This window comes from Miniopterus schreibersii (genome assembly GCF_964146895.1).
Source record: "Miniopterus schreibersii genome assembly, chromosome: 19".
NCBI lineage: Eukaryota > Metazoa > Chordata > Mammalia > Chiroptera > Miniopteridae > Miniopterus > Miniopterus schreibersii.
This window is the reverse complement of record NC_138119.1, coordinates 34713770-34737234: the sequence shown is the minus strand read 5'-3', so window position 1 is coordinate 34737234 and position 23465 is coordinate 34713770. Positions and strand designations below refer to the sequence as shown.

Sequence of the window (23465 nt, the reverse complement as noted above, 5' to 3'; positions counted from 1 at the left end):
GATCGATGACTCTCTTTCACATCCATGTTTCCCTGTCTCTCTCTTTCTTTCTTTCTCTTTCTTTCTCTCTCCTTTCCCCTCTCTCTGAAACCAATAAAAACATATTTTAAAAACACATAGTAAAATCTCAGACATCTCTCGTAGCAATATTTTTGCCAATTTATCTTCTCAGGCAAGGAAAACGGGACTACATCAAACCAAAATTTTTGCACAGCAAAAAAAACCATCAACAAAATGAAAGAGGAACCCACTGAATAGTAGAACATATTTGCCAATGATACATCTGATAAGGGGTTAATTTCCAAAATATATAAAGAATTTATACAACTCAACACCAGGAAGACAATCTAATTTAAAAATGGGCAAAGGAGTAGTTCAGTTGGTTAGAGCATCGTCCTGATACACCAAGGTTGTGGGTTTGATCCCCAGTTAGGGCACATATAAGAATGAACCAATGAATGTATAAGTAAGTGGAACAGCAAATCGATGTCTCTCTCTCTTTCTCTCTTCCCCTCTCTAAAATCAATTAATAAGTAATTTAAAAATGGGGAAAGGACTTGAATAGACACTTCTTCAAAAAGGACATACATTTGGCCAATAGACCTGAAAAAGTGCTCAGTGTTACTAATCATCAGAGATGCTAATGGGAACCACAATGGGATATCACCTCACATCTGTTATAATGGTTGCCATCAATAAATCTGTAAATAAGTGCTGGCAAAGATGTGGAGAAAAGGGAGCCCTTGTGCACTGTTGGTGGGAATGCAGATTAGTGAAGCCACTATGGAAAACAGTATGGATTTTCCTCAGAAAATTAAAAATGGGACTGCCTTTTGACCCAGCAATCCCACTTCTGGGAATATTCCTAAGAAACCCAGAACACTAATTTGAAAGAATACATGCACCCCTCAGTTCATAGCATCGTTATTTACAAGAGCCAAGATCTGGAAACGGTCTAAATGCCCGTCAGTAGATGAGTGGATACAAAAGCTGTGGGGCAGTTACACCATGGAATACTAGGCAGCTGTAAAAAAGGAAATCTTACCCTTTGTGACAGCATAGAGGGACCTGGAGAGTATTATGCTAAGTGAAATAAACCAGTCAGAGAAAGTCAAATACCACATGATCTCATTCTCATGTGGAATCTAATGAGCAAAATAAACTGATGAACAAAATAGAAACAGAGGCATGGATACATGGAACAGACTGACAGCTTTCAGAGGGGAGGGTGTTGGGGGACTGGATGAAAGAAGGTGAAGGGATTAGCCAAAGAACATGTATGCATAACCCATGGATACAGACAACTGTGGTGATGGCCAGAGGGAAGGGGGGGCGGGGCCGGGTGGAGGTGGGCAAAGCGGGGATAAATGGTGACAGAAAGAGACTTTGCTTGGGGCGATGGATGCACGATGCAGTGTACAGATGATGTTTTATTGAGTTTGTGCACTTGAAACCTGTATGGTTTTGTGAACCAATGTAATCCCAATAAATTAAATTAATTAAAAAAATTAGAACAATGGACAGGGCTGGCTTAAAATCCTTTCACTAAAGAAGTTATAGTCCTGGGGCATGACTGCCCACCATGACCTGCCCACATAGGAATTTGTCCGTAGGTCCATCTCTGGAATTATTTTGGAATCAGAACTAGTGAGACTTACTGCTGGGTGGATACAGGGTGAGAAAGAAAGAGAGGAGTGGAGGATGGCTCTGAAGTTTTGTGTTAAGGACCTGGACGAATGAAGTTGTCATTTACTGAAAGGACAAGGTTTTGGTGTGGAAGATCAGGAGCTCAGTTTTGTACATATTAGTATGAGATGCCAACTAGACACCTAAGTGGAGATGTTAAACAGTTTGACAGATGTGACTGTAAATTGAGGGAGAGATCTGAACTGGACATATCTGCTAGAACATCAATGTAGAGATGGTATTTGAAACCATATAAAACCATAAAACAACAACAACGTATAACTGGATGAATTCACTGAGGGAGTGAATGGAGAGAGAAGAGAGCAAAGGACTGGATCCTGGGACCTTGGGTCACTCCAACCGGAAGACAAGGAGGAACTAGCAGGGGACACTGTGAATGGGCAGGAGAGTAGCAGAGCCAGGGGAGCGTGGGTCCTGCACGCCCAGGGAGGCAGTGGTAAACTGACACAAATACCGCTGGCCCATCAAGGGAGCTAAAGACGAAGATGAGAATTAATGTTGGATTTTGCAATTTGGAGGTCACTGATGACCTTGACCAGAAAATTCTGGTATGAATACGTGAGAGAATGGGAGAATTATTATTATACAAACTACTCTCAAGTAGTCTTGCTATAAAGGAAGCAGAGAAATGGGGCAGTAGCTGGATATGGGACCAAGACAGTTTTTTAGAAGGGTAGAAGATGCAGCCCATTTGTTTGCGGATGGATACCAGTGGAGAGGGCATAGCAGTTTAAGAAACTAGGGATGCTTGGTCGTGAGAAGAGGAGACTCTGGGGTCATGTCATAACTCTCCTCACATGCTTAAAATACTGTCATATGGAAGAGAATTAGATTCTTTTTGTGTAATTTCGGAAAGAAGCGCTAGAACCAATGGTTAGAAGCTGCAAAGAGAAGATTATAGTGCAGCCTAAGTAAGAACTTCGTGCATCCATTTATTTTATTCATTCAAGAAATTAATGTTGAAGGCCTACTATGTGACCAGCACCAGAGACAAAGTCATGATGCAGACTCAGTTCCTTCTGGGTGGTGGAGGGCAGCTACGCAGGCAAACAATTGTAATACAGTAGAAAGAGCTGACGGGGCCCCTGCGTCTGACTGGGAGGGGCATGGGATGGGGAATGGGGTTCAGGGAAAGGTCAGGCTGGGCAAGGGAGCAATAAATGTCCACTGAGGATATTCCACCTTTTGATAACAGAGAGCCTATTTGGCCTAAATAAAGGAGGCTTAAAAGTTACTGGAACCTCATTTATCAGGTACATTTTCTGGGTGACTAGGCCATACAGATACAGCCTTAATAAAAACGATGGCTGATAGATGGGTGATGCTTTGTCATTTACAGAGCACATTTAATCCTCACAACAGCCCTGCCAAGATCATTCTATGATCCGTTTTATAGTTGGGTTAACTAAGACTCAGAGCATGAGCCTTGTCTAAGGTCACATAATTGTTATAAAGATGGATATGGGCCAGAATTAAGTCCATGAGCCCAGTCCTGTGGACACACCCTCCCCACAGCTGCTGAGCACTCAGCTACACTGATTATAAGCTGCTCTGACCCATGCACAGCAGTGCTTTGGGGCCAACGTTTGGGTCTCTTATGAAATGTTTCATAGCTCGTGTCCATCCCCTGGTTTCTTGGAGCTTTTCTCAGTTTTTCCCACAGTTGCCTGCCCTCTGCCTGGGACTTTCTCTCCTGTTCCTCCCCTCTGGCCCCAACCCGCCCCTTTTTCTTGACCTTGCTTCATACTCTCCTATTTCCATATCTCCGCAGCCCAAGATTGGCTTGAAACTGGGGGTCCTTGGGTTCCTCTGATGTTGATGAGACCAAAAAAATTAAAGAAGGTGAGATATCCAGAAACTGTAAATAAAAAAGATGGAAGGAAGAAGAGGGTAATAATAATAAACCTTACCTCTGGCTCACTGTCTATAAGGAACCACTATATTATCTTCATTTTGTAAATGAGGAAACTGAGGCACAGAGAAGGAAATAAAGCCATTGCCCTGGGTTGAGGAGCAGAACTGGCTACTGAGTCGCCACCCTTAAGAGGAAAGAGGAGAGAGAAAGACTAGGAGGGGAATTCAGTTCATTCAGCATGATTTTTTTGAGCCTCGGTGTGCTGGAGCTGTGGGGAAGATCAAGTTCCTGCCCTTCGTGAACTCACAGCTACAGAATCACAGAACATCAAAGCGGGAAGCGATCTCAGAGGTGCCGTTCAAATTGGAACACGGGGAGGTGACGGGAAACACCTAAGAAAGGAAAAGGGAACACACACCTCTGCACACATACAAAAAGAACATAAAACATACAAGTCAGCAGTTCAACGCAGGCCCTTAACAACCGCAGCTGAGCCTCTGGTACAGTAAAAACGTGTGCTGGGTGATGCCACAGGTGGGAGGCGAAGTCTTTGACCCACAGCTGGAGGAGGAATTGCAAGGGTAGGAAATAGTATGGCATTGACTAAGGGAGTACAGAGCATTTAGGGTCTTTGAGAAAGAACGAGCTGTCCAATTTCATAGGAGTTGAGCTTCCTTTTAAGAAAGAAGTGAGTGGTAAGGTAGAGATGCTCAGGGATGTAGTACAGACTGAGCTCAGCGATATCGAGAGAAGCAGTCAGATGGGGCTCGTCAGGAAACGCTTCCTGGAAGAGGGGCCTTTGGGTTGCATTGAAGAAGCACTTGTATTAGCAAGTGAGGAGGCAGAATGAATAAAATATTTGTAGAACAAGTGGTGTAGGAGGTGGGAAAGGAAGAGAAAGTCAGCTTTCGGGTTCAGTTCAATACAGCAAACGTTAGGTGAGAGCCTACTAAGAGCGAGCCTTCCTTGATAAATATAAAGATAAATTAAAAATATAGCATCTTGCCTGGCCAGGCGTGGCTCAACGGTTGAGCACTGACCTAGATCCAGGAGATCACGGTTCGATTCCCAATCAAGGCACAGGCCTGGGTTATGGGCTCGATCTCCAGTAGGGGGCGTGCAAGAGGCAGCCGATCAGTGACTCATCATTGATATTTCTCTCTCTCTCTCTCTCCCTTCCTCTCTCTGAAATCAATATATTTAAAAAGAAAAAAATATATATATATAGCATCTGTCCTCAAGGCTGGGGTTTTAAGGAAGGCGCCCGGGGCACTAAGCCTGGACTGTGTCTTGAAGGTTGAAGAGGAGTGAGCCACGTGGCAGGAGAGGGGAGCGTGCTGAGGCAGGTCACAAAGGAGGAAGCAGCTTGGGGTGTGCGGGCACGCCCAGCACCCCTGGATTTCTGGAAGGTACAGTGCACACTGAAGAGAAAAGAAGGTGATGCTAAAGAGGTGAATAGGTTAGTTGGGCAGGACCTAACCTAATTTAAACTTCATCTGAAGTCACTGGGGCGCCATTAGAGGGTTTTTCACAAGGTGACGAAGTTAGATTTGTGTTTTAGAAAGATCGTTCTGGCAACTGTGGGCAGAATGGATCTAAGAGAATAAAGCTGGAGGCGGGAAGCAATTAGGAGGTTCCTGCAGTAGTTCAGGGGAGTGATGACTCAGACTTCAACCAAGGGAGTCCACGTGGAGAGGGACAGGTAAAATCGGGACATTTAAGAGGGACGTTGATAAGACAGGAAAGTGTCTGGGGTGAGAGCCTGGTTTGAATGAGAGTGGGGAAGGAGCAGGGTCAGTGGGTAGAGCAAGGAAATGAGACTGAAGATGCCCGGTTCACAGAAGGCTTGTGAGCCAGGGCCAGAGTTAGTCACAGTTTTTATGTGCTGAGCTGATCTCAAGTGTAGGTGAGCAATTCTTGGAAATCCCTTGGGTGAAGACCGAGGACTTGGCAGTTTTTCAGGTTAAAACCAAAACTCAGTGTCTGGAGGTGGGGTTTGGGGGAAAGAGGTGTGTGTGTGCACGCATGCCCATGTATGCATGCATGTGATGCGTGGTTGAAGGGAGTCCCTAGAACGTTTAGCCAGGAATGCCTGGGTTCCAGGGACTGCTGCACCGCTGACGGGTACTGTACCTCAGGCTGAGCACTCCCCACACCAGCAGCCTCCTGGCACAAACAGGATCAACCTCAGTCCCCTCCACCCAGGGTTCTGCAGGGACTCGGAGATCAGATGGAGAACATGGAGGCGAACTTAAATACAGGAGTCACTTAATTCCGAGAGGCCACTCAACACTATAGTACAGAATATTCTGTGACCAGGGACCTTTATGGTGACGGGACTGGGATGGGGTGGGAGTGGAGATGGCACCTCATTAGGAATCCAGATAGACCAAGTTATACTTCTGGTTTTGCTTTTGACCAGCTCTGTGACTTTGGGGAACTCACTTCACCTCTTTGGGCCTCAGGATTTTCATCTGGATTAGCTCATTTCATGTGGGTTTCTTCCAGTTCTAACCATTTTATGATTCTGAAGAGTGCAGGCAGAGAGCTGTGTCCATCTGATACTTCCCTGGTCTCAATGTCTAAACTTTTCCAAGTCTGATCTTGATTCTTGAAAACTTGAGAACAGCAAGTCCTTCATGTCAACCTTCCCTTTCCCCTGCTTTAGCATAAACTTTTTGGGGAGAAAGAACATCTGCTTACCATTGTTCAGGGCAAAGGCCCCTCCTCAGCCCTTAGTGGTGGCTGGAGTACCCCAGCTATGCTGATGGTGGACGTGGGAAGGACCGTGGTGAGCGGACAGCAGGGGCACGCAGACGGCCCAGTGTGGCTGTAAGGTCTGCTCACGCTCTTACTCAGAGCCTTCATGGTCCCCCGCCCCTGTGCCTGTGCTCATGGTGATCCCTGTGCCTAGAAGGGCTTCCTCCTTCCACGGCCTTTCCTGAAGCAGAGGGAGCATGAGAACCCTGACTCCCAAGCCCCTCTTTCTATCTTTTGTCATCTACAATCACAGATGATAAGTTATTATTATTGGTAGTATTATTAGTATTATTAGTAATGGCTCATGGTCACACAACAAATGACAGGGCTGATGTTAATGAAATAATAGTGATGTGAAAACAGCTAATATTTTAAAGTATTTACTATGTGCATATCATCTGCTCCTCACAACTGTCAACATTACCAACAACCAACACATAGCCACAACAATACCAACCGAGAGTAACTGCCACTACACTTGGCTTGTGGTTATCTCCTCCTTGGAGGGACAAAGTAAATGGATAGCCCAACTCTCTTCTCCCTCCCACCTTCACCCTTCCCTTAACTTAGGCTTCTCTCTTGCTTACTTTTTCTCTGGGGTGGGTGCAAGAGTGATTTTTAAAAATCTACCCATTACTGGCTCTCCATTATCTACAGGATCAAGTCCACACTCCTTAGAATGACCTTGGATGGTTGCCCTTCTCCAGGACTCCCATAGTTGTCCTTGCCTACTGATTGGTTACCCGAACTGAAAATGTTCCCCTTCCCCTTAGCTTCCACATTCTCCCAGCCACTAAGTCCTGTTGATTCTACCTCCTTCATATCTATTTCATTTCTCCTTATCCACTGTCTTAGTTTTACGTCCTAATAATTTCTTTCCAGGAGCAGTGCTGCAGCTCCCCAACTGTGCCCACCCTCCCCCAATGACTGGCAGAGTATTCTGTCTAATTCTTCATTCATTCCCCTTAACCACTGTGATAAAATCCAAAGTCTTGATCCACCACTTAAAACTCTATATAACCTGGCCCTAGCTTACCTCTCTTACCCCAATTCTATTCCCTCTCTTTCTAGTTAATCAGAACCACTTGCAGATGCCGTAGTCCATCAAAATCCATACCTCTGAGCCTTTTGTGCTCACATTGATATTGTGCCTGGAGGAACTTATCCACCCGACCTCAACGCTCCTCTGCTTTGTGAACACCTTCCATCCTCAAATCTTATTCTAAGTGATATCCCCTCTGTGAAGCTTTTCTGACTGCGAACCCCCTACCCCAGGCCAAACTGGCCATTTTTTCCCTCTGTGCACCCATTATATTCCTTTCATACTTTTATCGCGGGTCCCATAACCCCGTGTTGCGTTCCGTGTTAAAGTCTGTACTCCCTTGTCTGTTCCTTCAGAGGAGGCATGTGGGATTCTACTTCTTGCCTCAAGCCCCCAGCACAGTCCCTGCCACACAGCAGGGTCAGTGCGCATTTTGAGCGGATGGATCATGAACAGCATTCCAGACCTGCCACTCTGATTCCCAGTCTACCTATCCTTTCTCAGGTCCCATCAACAATAAAAATGCAGTACCCTAGAATTGCTAGGCACAGGTAGCTTGCAAGTGCACATGAAGGGATTATCACTTTTAATTCTCAAAACCCTGCCCTTCCAGCCCTGGCTGGGTGGCTCGATTGGAGCGTTGTCCTGTACAGCAAAAGCTTGCGGCCCTGCTATATTACAGAGTCTCTGCTAAGCACCAGGCTCAGGCCAATCATCAGCTTTGGTGTTTAGGGGAGAAATGATGAGGGGACAGTGGATATGAGAGGGGTCTGTGCAAGGGACAAAATTAAGCCTTGAACCAGCAAATAGGAAAATAAGGAGATCCTGGGTTTGATTCCCAGTCAGGGCACATATGAGAGGCAACCAATTGACGTTCTCTCTCACATTGATGTTTCTCTACCCCCCCAACTCTCTCTAAAATCAATAAAAACATATCCTCAGATTAAAATTTAAAAAATAAACAACCCAGCCTTTCCGTAAGTACCCAGAGCTCCAGCCATGCCACACTCTTCCTTAGACACACCACACACTTTCCTGCCTTGATGTTTATTGCTCTTTGTGCCTAGGATCTCTTTACTTTCCTATTTGCTGGTTCAAGGCTTAATTTTGTCCCTTGCACAGACCCCTCTCATATCCACTGTCCCCTCATCATTTCTCCCCTAAACGCCAAAGCTGATGATTGGCCTGAGCCTGGTGGTTAGCAGAGACCCTGTCATAGAGCAGGGCCCCGATACTTGTTTGCTGATTAGGATAGCATTGAACTTGGCACTTGCTTGCTGTCCAGGTTCCAGAGTTTTTCCAGTTTTTGCTGGGACCACAGGTGGAGGGTAACCAAGAAAGTGGTAGGAATGGGTTGGAGCTGAGTGTGGGTGGAGGTAGAGGGCTGACTGCGTCAACCTGACACAAACTCACACAGGAGTTATAAACAAGATGGTTTTTTCCCAATCGAAACTGTATGTAGCTTCATTAAAGAAACTTTCCATAAACAATCATGGTATTTCGGGCAGACATTCATTAACAGTATACAGCACCTTTCAAACTCTGTTCTTCAGTGGACTCCCAAAATCAGAAAGCCACCATAAAACTCAGTGGATCTTTATTTTATGCTCGGAAGAGGGAACGTTTAGAGTGAGGGTTGATGCTGCCTGTGGGTGTTTGATTAGTAAGCATGTTGTGAGCAGCTTTTCACAAGCTGACCTTGACTTTCAGGAAATGAAACGAAAATGGCAGAATTCTCATTCTGTAGATCCACAGTCTAAAAAGGGAACTGCTGTTTAGGGATGCCACCTCAGTGGTGACACTAGAAAGCCCAGATTGCCTGACACACTGGTAACCAATGTTTCTGGGTCAGGTCCCAACAGGTCTCTGGGCTTCAGGGAGTCAAGTCCATGTTTAACGTGGAGAGGCAGAAAGGACAAAACGAATTTTTGTTTTTCCACACCACAAGGTGTTTGTACCCAGGTGGCTAATGTGTGCCAACATCCAGAGACCCCTCCTCCGAGGCACCAAGAGGGAGTCTCTCAAAACTAGAAGGGAAAGGTGTTTCTTTCTCATATTAATCCAGCCTTGGAGACATTCTGTTAGTGATTATATGTCCTTCCTCAAAAAACAACCATGAAGTATTCTGTGTGCGAACAACATAGCTTAAAAAAAGAGTAAAAGAAAATTCTGCTTTTTTATAAAACTTTATTAAAAATAGTATTTCAAGCTGTACAGTCACCAGAATTACACAGTTTTAAAAAATGCACACACTTCACTTGTATGTCCACACCTTCAGCTGTCTGTGGCCGGTCTGTTTTGGCATCTCCATTTTCTTCAGGGTAATTCCAGCATCAGCTTTCCCCTTTTTTCCTTTGGGTACCTTCTCTCCCTTCTTCTCAGGCGCCTTTTTAGGCTTGGGCTCTGGCTTTGGAGGAGCAGATTTAGCAGACAGCCTGGCAAATCCCTGTGGTGTGCTCTTCACCTTGGCTTTATCTCCTTTAGCATCCCCTGCAGCCTTCCTGGGCATGATGGTGACGGCACCAAGATGTTTTTGCCAATCAGTTGCCTGTGGATGTTTATGGAAGCATCATTATTACTATTATTTAATTTTTGATTATCCCAAACAGCATGCTGAGTCCTGAGTAATGTTCTGATGACCAACCTAAGATTGTGCCAAGGCATTTTCTCAGAATGGTTCTCAGAACACACTCCCTGTCACACCTTCTCAAGAGTCAGGGGCATCTCTCAGACCTTCGGTCCAGCATGTGCACTTCAGGTGCGGAAACCAAGGGCTCAGCCATGGTTTCCCTGGTAGTAAATGGCTGGAGTTCAAACCCAGTTCTTCTGATTCCCAGCAGATGTTTTTGGTTACTCTCTCTGCTAAGATCTTGCCCCACCAAATTGCCATTAGAATTCCTCATCCTCTATATCCCTCCATTCTGTTTAATTAACAAATATTTATTTATTTATTTACTATTATTTTTAACCCTCGCCCGAGGATATTTTTTCCATTGCTTTTTAGAGAGAGTAGAAGGGAGGGAGGGAGAGAGGGAGAGAGAGAGAGAGAAACACCAATGTGAGAGAGACATATCGATTGATTGCCTCCCACACAAGCCCCAGCCAGGCCTGGAATTGAACCTGCAACACAAGTACGTGCCCTTGACTGGGAATCAAACCTGTGCCCCTTCTGTGTGTGCGTCGGCACTAACCACTTAGCAACACCGACCAGGGTGTCAACAAATATTTATTTTATCAAATATGTACTTCTACAGAGAGGCCTGTGCTGTGGAATGTTGAAACAACACCTGGGTAAGGTGAAGTCCTGACCTTGACAAGTTTACTTCATAACCTGTGGGTGGAAGTGGGGTGTGGGGGGGTATGCACTTCACTAAGCATCCTCAGTGAAGACTTTGTGCCTTCTTGCTGCCCCCTTTTCTTGGGCCACCCACTATTCCTGTTTTATCTTTGATGAAACGGGGACTCTGAGAGGCAGAGCTGGCACCTGATTGAACCTAAGCTCCAACAACTTTGGACTGACACCTGCCTTCCCCTCTGAATGAATGAGAAGGAGGCAGCCCAGGGTTGCCTAGCCTGTTGTTGGCCCTGCTGAAGAAGGTGGGAGGAAAGAGACCAGGCTCAGGAAGCAGAGGGAGCCTCTCCTCAGCTCCTGTACCCTGACATTTGCTGTCATCACCAACAGCTGTTCGTAGCTCCACAGCCTCACTCTCCTTGCTCCCAGAGCTGGGGGTTCCAGAGAGATGAGCTGGTAGGGCCAGGCCTGAATAGCATAGATCTTTGCTGAGACACCGAGGAGGGGTGTCTGCATCCACAGTCTAGACGCCCCAACCTCGTAGGCAGACGCAGCAAACCCTCCCTGTGCCCTGGCTGGCCAAGCACGTTCTTGGGAATGCCAACACGCTGTTAATTTGTGTACCTTGCAAATACTTTATTAGCATCTCGTGGTGTTAAAGTCATGTAATTATGTGCAGAATTTATATGACACCGGGGCTGCCTGGGCACCCTCCCTGCATCTCCTTCTAGGCATTGTGGATGTTGAAGCCTGGCTTAGAAAAGAATCAGGCCTCCCCACATTTATATCTATATGCCCCTCAGTTAAGGTTTTAATTGAAAAGTAGTTAATCTGTTCCCCCTGCCTAATTACAAGCCGCCTGCACTGCCAGTGGAGCATGCAGACAGGAACCCAGCACAAGGGAGACCAGGGGCAGGTCCTGGGATGGGGATGGCGGTGACTTTGGCAGCGCTCCCTCTTCCACACACGCCGCTTGAGGCCCCTTCCCTCACCACTGAGCAAGCACTGGTCTTTGCAGGCAAGTCCCTCCCTCCGCCCTCCTTCCTCCCTGCCCCCTGGCTGGTGATTCTCCCCTGTGGGCAGGATGGAGCCCGGTGCCTGCAGCCTGCCTCCTGCCCGAGGTATACTCCCCCACTCCCTGTGCTGCCCAGTCCTCTCCTTTCAGCCCGTTTGGGCAAAACCAGTCCCTGCTTGTCAGTACCATCCCCCTTCACCTCTGGGCCTGCTGGAGGCCACCGGGCCCTCCAGGCCACGCTCGGCTCCTCCCTCATTGCATTTCTCTGTGGCCCGCTCCGCTCCGTGCCCTCCTCTCCTGTGAGGCCCTGTAGCTGTGACTTCGGGCCCATCATCTATCCAGATTTTCTGCCACGTGTCTCTCGTCAGGTCGGAGTCCTCTGCCCTCTGTAACTCCTCACCGAGCAGGATGGGGGGGGGGGGTACAGCAGCAGCAGCGGCCTAGGGGTAAGAGACGGCGTCACAGCTCTGTGTGCCTTCCGCAGGGACGCCCGAGGGCTTGGTCAGCATGAGGTGGGACAGGCAGGGGTCAGCGTGGCCGCCTTGCCTAGGCAGTGCCAGGCAGTGCCGAAGTGTTTGATTCAAGGCCCCAGGTAGAGGAGAGGCACCAGGACCTGCCCCAGTGAGTGCCTGTGACCTCCGCCCTCCCGCCCTCGGCCCCCAGTTACAGTCACAGCTGTCACATTTGGTTCCAACAATAATTCCCCTGCCAGGGAGCAGAAGGAAGAATTCATTTCCCAGCTCCAGCTGGGTGGCTGGGAAATATGATTTCTAAAGTGTTAATAATGCATCATGTTTAGATAGCACTTTACATCTTGCAGAGCAGCTGGCTGGGCAGGGGGCTGGCAGCCTGAGCTGGGGCTGCGGGCTGACTCCTAGGTGTCTTTCAGGACGTTTTCTCTGGCAGGCGTGCCTAATCCCAGGTGCCTTAGTTTCCCTTTCTGAAACCGAGAAGAATCACTCAGCCTTGGCTTTCTGCCAGGGTGGAGGTATCTCTTCCAGACTTGCGTTTCTCCTTCATGTGCCTTCTAGAAAGGCCTCCAACGTTTTTGTCCCTCAAACCCTAGGTAAGTGCCTGCTGTGTGCCAGGGCCTGGGCTGCAGAGGTGCCACTGCCTTTGGGGGCTCTTGGGAGTGCGTGGGATAGAGGTGTGAGTCCTCTGCTCTTAGCACGTAGCCTAAAGTGAAGGCAACTGCGGGGTGACACTCTCCTCTATGCTCGAGTATGTGGGATATTGGGCGCTCTCTGCAGGCTGCCAGGGCTTCAAGGGGACCCACCTAGTCATGTGCGTGGACCTGGTGGTCTGTTCAGAGCCACTAAGCTTGTAGGTTCTTTGACCTTCTAAGACCTGGAACTTTCTCAGCCCTCCCATCATGGCCCCCGTGCCTTTCACACATGTGTATTATAAGTACCCCTATTTTTTCATTCCTTTCCAGGGCTTTTCACAGACCTAGAGTATTGCCCTCTATCCATGCCACTGAGCCATTTTCCGCCCATCACTCCACAGGCTCAGGAAATGGCTCCATTTCCCAGCCTACATCGGAAGCCATTGCTGCCAGAAAGCCCTCCCAGAGTGATCCGAGGAAAAGAGAAGATGTATAGTGGTTATGATGGGTTACCCCGAGTTTTCCCATTGTTCCCACCCAAAGGACAGCTGCCCTTAACACACTGGAGAACCGGGGTGCGGGCCTCTGCAGCAGTCGGCCCCCTGAAAAGTATATGGAAATTCTATTTTCATAAAAGATTCATTTTCAGGAGACTTCGATTTCTGGTTTCTAGGAGTCCTGCTGTCACCATGTTTGCAGCATCTTTGGACCTCAGTGTCCTCATCTGAAAAATTAGGCCATTGAAAATACGGTCACCAGGGCTTTCTCTAACATCCTTTGATGACACTCCTACTTCAAACAGTTCCTTGGTGAGTTATTAGGTAAAGGGAAGAAGCCCTTTGATAGGCGTGTAATTGCCTGCCAACTGACGATTTCCTGGAGCAGGCTGGGGAATGTGTTCCTGGAGGCTGGCTTGCCTGCGCTCTGTAACGTCTTCTTAGAGTGACTGCTCCTGTCCTCAGCTGTGTCTGTGGCCTGGGGGTCTGGCCCAGAGTGGAAGCTCCCAGAGGGCCAGGTCTGGGGTGAGAACACCTCCCCTTGCCCTCAGCCCTTCTGAGTCATTCCTAGGAAGACAATTCCTCACAGAGTTTTCCCAGTGGAAAACTGCTGTTCGGCAGACACCATAGCTGAGGAGTTATTAAAAATCCTTGATGATTATTCTGTCTTTCTCCCTCCTTTCTCCCTGCCCTGCCCCAGACTTTCAAGGCCCGTGGCTGTCACTGAAAAATACCCAGAGGCCCCTCACCAGGCAGAGGCAGGCTTTCCACCCCTTTCTGCAAGGCCCCTGCAGATGTGACAGCTGGCCAGAGGCAATGGGTCTCACCCAGGGCTGGGGGTGAGTGAGTTCCTGATCTGATTTGGGCAGAACTCAGGGAGCTTGTGCAGGTGCTGTGGTGCTCAAAAGGTCTTTATATCAAGAAACGGTTGGAGAGGGATTTAGAGTCTCCAGGGATCTCGGTTAGGGAGACATGTCTGAGGTGAGCATGTTCCAGATGACATCTGGGACCTGACGGTGGAAAGAGTAAGAGACCTACTCCATCATTCCACTCCCTAGCTGGGGTCCAAACCCAGCTCATCCATCACATGTCCCAATAACCAGATTTTGCTGCAGCAAGACCAGAGCATAATATTCAGCTCCTCTCCCAGGTGCCACAGCCACAAGCCCTGAGAGATGTGGAGAGCCTTGCTCCTTGGAATTTTGAGGGGGGAGGGGCAGGGCCAAGAGGGAGAGATGCCTGCCTCAGAGTCATGTAGCAAATAGGCAGTCTCCAGAGCAACTCAGCACCTTCACAGCACCCTCCCCACTGCGACTTCTCGTGGGCACTCTAGGAAGGGTTCCTGTGCCCCGTGTCTGAGCAGGGGACCCCAGGGCCACAGCTGTGAGTGGAAGAAGCTCAAGCTCTGCCTCCTGACCTGGGGTCTGTTCACTTACTCTCTGTCACATTTCTCTCGGCTCAAACTTGCTGTTCCTTGTGTCTCAAGCATCAGGTTCTTTTTGTCCTGAACCTCATAGCCTTGTTCAGCCCCACTTCCTAGGACCCAGCTCCTGGGGCAGAAAGCTCTGGGTGTCTGGGTTAGAGAGAAGAATCACCATCCATAATTACCCAGAAAATTTAGGGGCCTCCATCCCCAACTTGATTTTGGCCTTCAGGTTGCACTGATAGCTTTTGTTTCTCTACCTTTGTTTGCCCAGATGAATTGTAACCATTTATCCAGAGGTATGGGGACAGAAAATACTGAGATTGGAGTTAATGAAGTGAAATTGTCGTTAGGGACAGTGGCCTTTAGGATTGAGATTGGCCAGTGGCCAGTATGGGCGTTGGGCTAGGCAGGAGGGGTCAGACTTGAAGCAGGGGTGATTGCTAAAGATAGGGGTTAAGGTTTGGTTTATGTGCTCATCTTTTCAGCCAACATCTATTGATCACTTCTGCTGACCAGGCACTGAAGGCATTTGAGATGCAAAGAAGCTTATGTTCTAGTTAGAATTGGGGGTTAGAGTGACTGTTTTGGGGTTGAGCTTGGGTTATTGTGCAGAACCTACACAGGTTGGCGTGAGGCTTCTGCGTAAGTTCCTTCCAAGGCTTTGCTCCCTAATTCTCTCCTCTCACTGCTCACTCAAGCTGGTCTCTGCTGCTCTCTGAGGCTCCCTGGACTTACTGGAATCCACTTAATGACAACAACCATCTGCCACCCCTCCTAGTGATCAGTCTCTGTCCCCTTCCTCCTCCACTCCTCCTTCCCCCTTTTCTGGCAGAAGTCCGGCATTCTGCATTCCAAGGGGTGGGGCCTGGTGACTCATGTCCTCTCTCACAGGTCATGTTCTGGAAGTCTCTGAGCCTAGTCCCTCCTTCCTCATCTTTGTCCATAGTCACTACAGATGAAACATATGCCCCCACCTCACCTCCTTTCCTGGCACCACTGTCCCTCCTAGCCCCAGGCTTTCACACTCCCATCTTTTAAACATTTGGGACCCTTCTGTCTTCAGTGGAGTTCTCAGGGTTCTCTGGCCTCTTCTTGTTTTCCCTCTTGCCCTAAAGCAATATTTTCTTATCACTCCCTCTCTCCTCCTTTGATCCATTTCCCAGGGTCCCATCAGAAGTCCCCTTTGGCTCTTTTATTAAAATCTTTATTGTTGAAAGTATTACACATAGTCACCCTTCCAACTGACCTCCTCCACCTAGAACCTGTCCCCCCCAGGCCTGCACAACACTATTGTCTATGTCCATGGGTTATGCATATATGCATATAAGTTCTTTGGTTAATCTCTCCCCACCCACCCCGCCTTTCCTCTGAGACTTGTCAGTCTGTTCCATGCTTCTCTGTCTCTGGACCTATTTTGTTCATTATATTTCACATATGAGTGAGATCATGTGATACTTGTCTTGCTCTGACTGGCTTATTTCACTTAGCATAATACTTTCTAGGTCCCTCCATGCTGTCTCAAAGGGCAAGAGATCCTTCTTTTTTACAGTTCCATAGTATTCCATGGTGTGAATGTCCCACAGCTTTTTTATCCCCTCATCTACTGATGGGCACTTGGGCTGCTTCCAGATCTTAGCTATTGTAAATTATGCTGCTGTGAACATACAGGTGCATATATCCTTTCTGGTTGGTGTTTCGGGTTTCTTAAGATATATTCCTAGAAGTGGGGTCACTGGTTCAAATGGTCCATATTTAATTTTTTGAGGAAACTCCATATTGTTTTCCATAGTGGCTGCACCAGTCTTCGTTCCCACCAGCAGTGCACCAGGGTTCCCTTTTCTCCACACCCTCGCCAACACTTGTCATTTGTTGATTTGTTAATGGGGCCATTCTGACAGGTGTGAAGTGATACCTCATTGTGGTTTTAATTTGCATCTCTCTGATGATTAGTGACTTTGAGCATTTTTTCATATGTCTCTTGGCCATCTGTATGTCCACTTTGGAGAAATATCTGTTCAGGTCCTTTGCCCATTTTTTAACTGGATTGTTTGTCTTCCTTTTGTTAAGTTCCTTATATATTTTGGACACTAACCCTTTATCAGATATACCATTGGCTAATGTGGTCTCCCATACTGTGAGCTCCCTTTTCATTTTGTTGGTGGTTTCTTTTGCCTTCAGAAGCTTCTTATTTTGTAGTCCCATTTGTTTATTTTCTCCTTTGGTTCCCTTGACCTAGGAGACGTATCAGTGAAAATTCTGCTGCGTGAGATATCTGAGATTTTGCTGCCTATGTTTTCTTCTAGGATTTTTATGATTTCACATCTTACATTTAAGTCTTTTTTCCATTTTGAGTTTATTATTGTGTATGGTGTAAGTTGGTGGTCTAGATTCTTTTTTTTTTTTTTTTTGCGTGTACCTGTCCAATTATTCCAACACCATTTACTGAAGAGAGTGTCTTTACTTCATTGTATGCTCTTGCTTCCTTTGTCAAGTATTAATTGAGTTTAATGGCTTGGGTCGATTTCTGGGGTCCCTCTTCTGTTCCATTGATCTATATGCTGGTTCTTGTATTATGATCCTTCCAACTTTGTTCTTCTTTCTCAAGATTGCTGCAGCTATTTGGGGGTCTTTTTTGGTTCCATATGAATTTTTGTAGTGTTTGTTCTAGATCTGTGAAATATGCGGTTGGTAATTTAATAGGCAGTGCATTGAATCTATTGATTGCTTTGGGTAGTGTGGACATTTTAATGATGTTAGTTCTACCAATCCATGAGCATGGTATTTCTTCCACTTGTTTATATCTTCCTCTATCTCTTTTTGCAATGTCCTGTAGTTTTCAGAGTACAAGTGTTTTATCTCCTTGGTTAAGTTTATTCCTAAGTATCTTAATTTTTTATTGCAATGGTAAATGGGATTTTATTTTAGTTTCTCTTTCTGAGAATTCATTATTGGTGTATACAAATGCCATGGATTTCTGGGTGTTAATTTTGTATCCTGCTACATTGCTGAATTCATTTATTAAATTGAGTAGTTTTTTGGTGGAGTCTTTAGGGTTTTCTATGTACAATATCATGTCATCTGCAAATAATGACAGTTTCACTTCCTCCTTTCCAGTTTGGATGCCTTTTGTGTTTTCTTCTTGTCTGATCGCTGTGGCTAGGACTTCCAGTACTATGTTGAATAAGAGTAGTGAAAGCAGACAGCCCTGCCTTGTTCCTGTTCTTATAGGAAATGGTTTTAATTTTTGCCCATTGAGTATGATGTTGGCTGTAGGTTTGTCATATATGGCCTTTATTATGTTGAGGTATGATCCCTCTCTTCCCACTTTGCTGAGAGTTTTTATCAAAAATGGTTGTTGGATTTTGTCAAATGCTTTTTCTGCGTCTTTTGATATGATCATGTGATTTTTGTCTTTTAATTTGTTTATGTGATGTATCACATTTATTGAATTATGAATATTGTACCAGCCTTGCATTCCTGGACTAAATCTCACTTGGTCATGTTGTATGATCTTTTGAATATATTGCTGGGTTCGGTTTGCTAATATTTTGTTGAGGATTTTAACATCTATGTTCATCAGTGATACTGTCCTGTAATTTTCTTTCTTTGTAGTGTCTTTATCTGTTTTTGGAATTAAGATAATGCTGGCCTCACGAAAAGAGCTTGGAAGTGTTCCTTCCTCTTGGATTTTTTGAAATAGTTTGAGGAGGAAGGTGTTAGTTACTCTTTGAATGTTTGGTAAAACTCCCCTGTGAAGCTGTCTGGTTAGGGCTTTTGTTTGCTGGGAGTTTTTTGATTACTGCTTCAATTTCATCAGTTGTTATCCGCCTCTTCAGGTTTTCTGCTGCTTGCTGATTCAGTTTGGAAGAGTGTATTTTTCTAGGAATTTGTCCATTTCATCCAGGTTGTCCAGCTTGTTGGCATAAAGTTGTTCATAGTATTTTCTCACAGTCCTTTGTATTTCTGTGGTGTTAGTTGTTACTTTACCTCTTTTGTTTCTGATTTTGTTTATTTGGGTCCTTTCTCTTTGTTTCTTGATGAGTCTGGCTAAAGGTTCATTAATCTGTTTTGTCTTTTCAGAGAACCAGCTCTTGGTTTCATTCATGTTTTGTATTGTTTTTTTTAGTCTCTATGTCATTTCTTTCCGCTCTGATCTTTATTATTTCCTTCCTTCTACTTACTCTGGGCTTTTCTTGTTCTCTTTCTAATTCTTTGAGTTATATGGTTAGATAGTTTACTAAAAGTTTTTCTTGCTTTTTGAGGTAGGCCTGCAGTGCTATGAACTTCCCTCCCAGGATTGCTTTCGCTGTGTCCCATAGATTTGGAGTTGTTGTGTGCTCACTTTCCCTTTGGCTCTTATTTCAGTCTGCCCTTCCTCTTCAACATCTTCCTTCAGAGAACCTCCAGCCCCATCCCTCCAACTCACAGCCTCTTGGGCTGGATACGTTTCTTTTCATCTTCCTTCATCAGTCATGTGATATGGGGCAGAGCCTTCAGAGGATACCTGCTTCTTCCGGCTTCCCAGCCAGGTGTACGTGATTTTGTTAGGAAAAGATATGAGGTGTAAGGAATACTGGAGTAAGGGTCTGGAGAGAGAGGTTTCTCTTCCTTTCCTGTTTCATTCCAGGGTGAAATAGCATGATTCCAAAGTCACCCTCTTCTTCCTTCATTAGTCCCATGCCCATTGTTTAGAGGGTGGCTGAATGAAAAGCCAGGATTTCAGGAGTGGCTTGGGAAGGAAGTTCCAGAGCTATCTGAGCAAAGGTCACTCTGCTCCCATCCCCACCTTCCATTTTTGAGAATCTGCCCATAAACTTGTTGAGAGCCAGGTGTTCAGAGGCTTCTGTTTGTTTTCCACCATCCTGCCTGCCCCCCTGCCTCTTCCTCTGCCTTTTCCTTGCTCTGAGCCCTCTTGTTCCCATGAAAACTTCCTCTCACCCCACTTCATCCATCCTTCTGAGGACCATGAGCTTGATTGACTCTCTTATCTGGAAAGACTTAAGTTACTTGTTGGGTTGCATGGTGCCCTGTCCCCCTCGCAAGGAGATAATTGAGGAGGAATATTGGCTCCTCCAGGAAACGAAGTGCTAAATTTGTTTTGAGACTGGTGTCACAAGCAATCAGAGGGAGCCTGTCCCCATCAAGGGCTGGGCAGCTAAATGAGAAATCATTAGGTTATTGAAGAGACCAGAGAAGTGAAGGAAGGAGAGACCCTTTCCCATTTCACTGGAGGGTAACACAGGCCAATTGAAAAGGGAAGGAGAGAAGCAGAGGGGCTATGAAGGAAGAGGCAGGCTGCTTTCTCCAAGGATTCTTCTATACCTGCATGTCTGTTCCCTCTTTACCATGGGCCTCTTCAGACATCTCTTTATGTTGCCTTTGGGAAGCTTTAGTGGGCGCCTTCATCAGTGAAGTGCTTGGGGCTTCTCCTCTGGCCTCTGGGCAGTCCTGAGGCTGACACCGGCTACAAGACAAAGAGACAACTAAGCAAAGTTGGGCCCCGCAGATCAGCAAAATTTTTGGTGAGTAGAAAAGTTGAAAAGGGCATGTGTGAGAGAAGCTGATGAGGGCACAGGTCAGAGTAGCTGGTTTGAATGGGATGAGAGAGGAAAATCAATACCTTCTTTACAAGCCCTCTGGCAGAACAGGAAATATCAGGAGCAGACAGACCAGACTTTTCAGCCCTGGTCTCCAGATTTGGTGTCATCAACCCTGAAGGACTACCTCTGGGTCCTTCCTCCCCTATGTCAGCCACTGCCTATTGAGAACCTCCTCCTACAGCTGTTAATTACAGAGCCTCCACTTACAGACTCCCTCTGCTCCCTGCAGTAAATTAACATTCCGTGCCCCTTGCATGTGTAAAATGAACCAAGTTAGATGGATCAATTCAGCAGCTGGTCGGAGCCGCTTTTACTTCACGCAGGATTGATCCAGATGACCCTAACTCGGGGCCTTTAGAAGTGCCTTTGTGGGAAATCTTTTTAATGGAGATTAATTAGAAAAGCCTGGAGTGTCCTACTTGTAGGCAGAAGTGCCCCATTCTCTTTTTTGGTGGCTACATATCAACACTTTAATGTAGACATGCATAACATACACAAGCTCACTAGACACATGACTTCAAACAGGGACACATGCACCCCACTACACACACACACCACAAAACACACACATTTCACACCATCAAATAGCCACCGTATTCCTTCTGATTCGAAAGAGCTATGATCTTGAGTCCAATTTTTTTTATGTGCCTGAATTCTAGGCACTTCCAGCTGCTCACTGGTCTTTTATGTTTCCATGTTGTGGCTCATGCTGTTCCCTTTGGAATGCCCTCCCCCCAGTGCTCTGGCTGTCAAAATCCTTCTTGTCTTCAAGGCTCAATGCAATTTTAGTAAATAAATGTATATTTATTGCATATCTACTATGTGCCAAGCAAGGCCTCCAATGTCCAACCTCTATGACTGTAGAAAGGGCCTAGAGCTGACAGAGGTTAGCTAACAGAGGTTGCTAACAAGATATGGGTCTCAGCTCAAGGGAAGACCAGTATGGAAGCCAGACATGTGAAATTGCTATTTCCTCATTGATCACAGGCACTTTCCTCTGTTTTCTCCACCATGATAGTCATTGTGCTGAGTGCCTGGATACTTGCATATGTTCACTAGACTGTAAGCTGAGTGATGGCAGGACCAGACTTGCCTTGTGCACTTTGCAGCCCAGAGCCCAGGGTGGTGCCTGCTGTGTAGGAGACGCTAAAAACGTTTGTTACATGAATGAATGAATGAATATTGAATTAGGTTAACTTTTTCTGAGTGCAGGTGCTTTATCCATTAATTACTAATTTAGATCAGGGGTGGGGAACCTTTTTTCTGCTTAGGGCTTTTTGGATATTTATAACATCATTCCCAGGCCATACAAAATTATCAACTTAAAAATTAGCTATGGAAAAGGCTTTATTGAATTTCCAGTCCTCCCTGCAGTTGCCTTGGCAGGGCCAGACCAGATGATTCCATGGAGGTTCTCCACCCCTGATTTAGATAATCAAATGACAATACCTATTATGTGCAAAAAGCACTTTGTACTAGTAAATTTGGAAGATACACAACTAAGATGCATCTGTTGCCTCAAGGAATTTACAATCTAGTCATGTGATAAAGGAACCAGAATAAAATACAGTGTTGCTACAAACTACAGGTCTAAATAAAATATGATTATGTTCAGGTCCCATTGTTATCTAATTGAAGTTTCCTGATTAATTGCCAAGGGGCAAAAGTTTTACTTATATGACTTCCATCCTAGACCATTTTCAAAGTGTTCTTTTCCCTGCAGATGGCTCTGTCCAGAATTCTTTCCTTTCCTTTCCTCTTTTTTTTTTGGTTAATCTTCCCCTGAGGGTATTTTTTCCATTGATTCTAGAGAAAGTGGAAGGGAGGCGGGGAAGGGGAGAGAGAGAGAGAGAAACATTGATATGAGAGAGCCACATCAATTGGTTGCCTCCCACTCTCACCCAGACCAGGGCAGGGAACCTGCAACCCAGGTACATGACCTTGATCGGGAATCAAACCCGTGCCCCTTTGGTGTGCGGGCCGACGCCCTAACCACTGAGCCATGCCAGCCAGGGCAGGAATTCCTTCTTTTAAATTTTGATACTACAAATCATTTCAGTCCACCTCGATTGAACTGATACAAATTGATCGGTGTGCATCCAAAGTAAGAAGAAAATATATGAGGTGTGTGAATAGAATTTTTTTAAAGTGTCAGAATTGAAAGGAATCTTAAATATTACTCAGAGCCCTCTGGAACATTGTTATCAAATGGTCATCTACCTTTATCTTGAAACCTCTAGTGATGGGAGCTCACTGCCATGTACTATTGGAAAGTTCTTATACGAATAAAAAATCTGCTGCCCTGGGAGCCACAGTCATTAATGTCTATCCTGGGGGCTTGTAATGAAGGCTCAGTAATGGGGCCTTGGGATATACCTATGTTACAGGCTTGTAGCACATCTGCCAAGTCAGCCATCCTCAGAGGCACTAGTGGAGAGCCAGTGCCAATTTAAAGAGCATTCATCAGACCCCCTTCCTTCCCGAATTAGTTGCTCACCTGGCTCATAGAGTCAGTCCATCTTGCAAATGCTGGAGGATCTGCGAAGTTATATGTGACGAAAGGTTCCTGACTCTGAAAGATTAAGATCTAACACCTGGATATGGATATGTTGCTATATATATTTTTTTAACTTTGAGGGAAGTGATACTGGACACAATGGGTCCGGGCCACCTGTTACTGCTTGAGCCAAATTAAGCAGAGACAAAGTTGAATTATATATGAGCGTTTATTCCAATAATTCCTGCAGTATGGAGAGAGCAGCAGGTCATCCTGTAAATTCTACTAGCCGGCTGATTATATATGGGTAAGGAAGAAGGGCTGTGTGCAAGCAGGAAGAGGGGCAGGATAAGGGCTGCAGGGTCCGTGGTCTGTGTGTCTCCTTCCAGGATCCTGAAGTCCGATAACAAGGTAATGAAGTTTCTATGGTGTTAAAACACAGCTCAGCCCATTCCTGGGACAGCTTAATGGTCAGCATTCTTGAGGCAAACTCCCGGAGGGGGTCAGGGTCCAGGCACAGCAACCAAATCAAAGGGTGTCCTGTCCTTGGTTTGTTCTCAAAATGTACTTTCTTTTCTGAGTAATGGACCCATCCAAGCTTAGAGGCTTCTCTTATCTTTTTACAGCTTTGTTTTTCTCCTTGCAACACATCCTCTACTTTCCCAGGGT

The 23465-nt window shown here is 46.0% G+C and overlaps 1 protein-coding gene and 1 pseudogene across 3 annotated transcripts in view; one reads left to right on the top strand and one right to left on the bottom strand.

The window, feature by feature from the left end:
* KIRREL1 (kirre like nephrin family adhesion molecule 1) overlaps nucleotides 1-23465 on the top strand; it is a 101688-nt gene that overhangs the window by 51297 nt on the left and 26926 nt on the right. The gene's annotated exons all lie outside the window — the stretch shown is intronic.
* Nucleotides 9467-9873, bottom strand: LOC308549310 (non-histone chromosomal protein HMG-17 pseudogene; annotated as a pseudogene). The gene is made up of 2 exons: nucleotides 9637-9873; nucleotides 9467-9489 (listed from the first exon to the last, which is right to left on the bottom strand). The product of its transcript is annotated as a non-histone chromosomal protein HMG-17 pseudogene (transcript).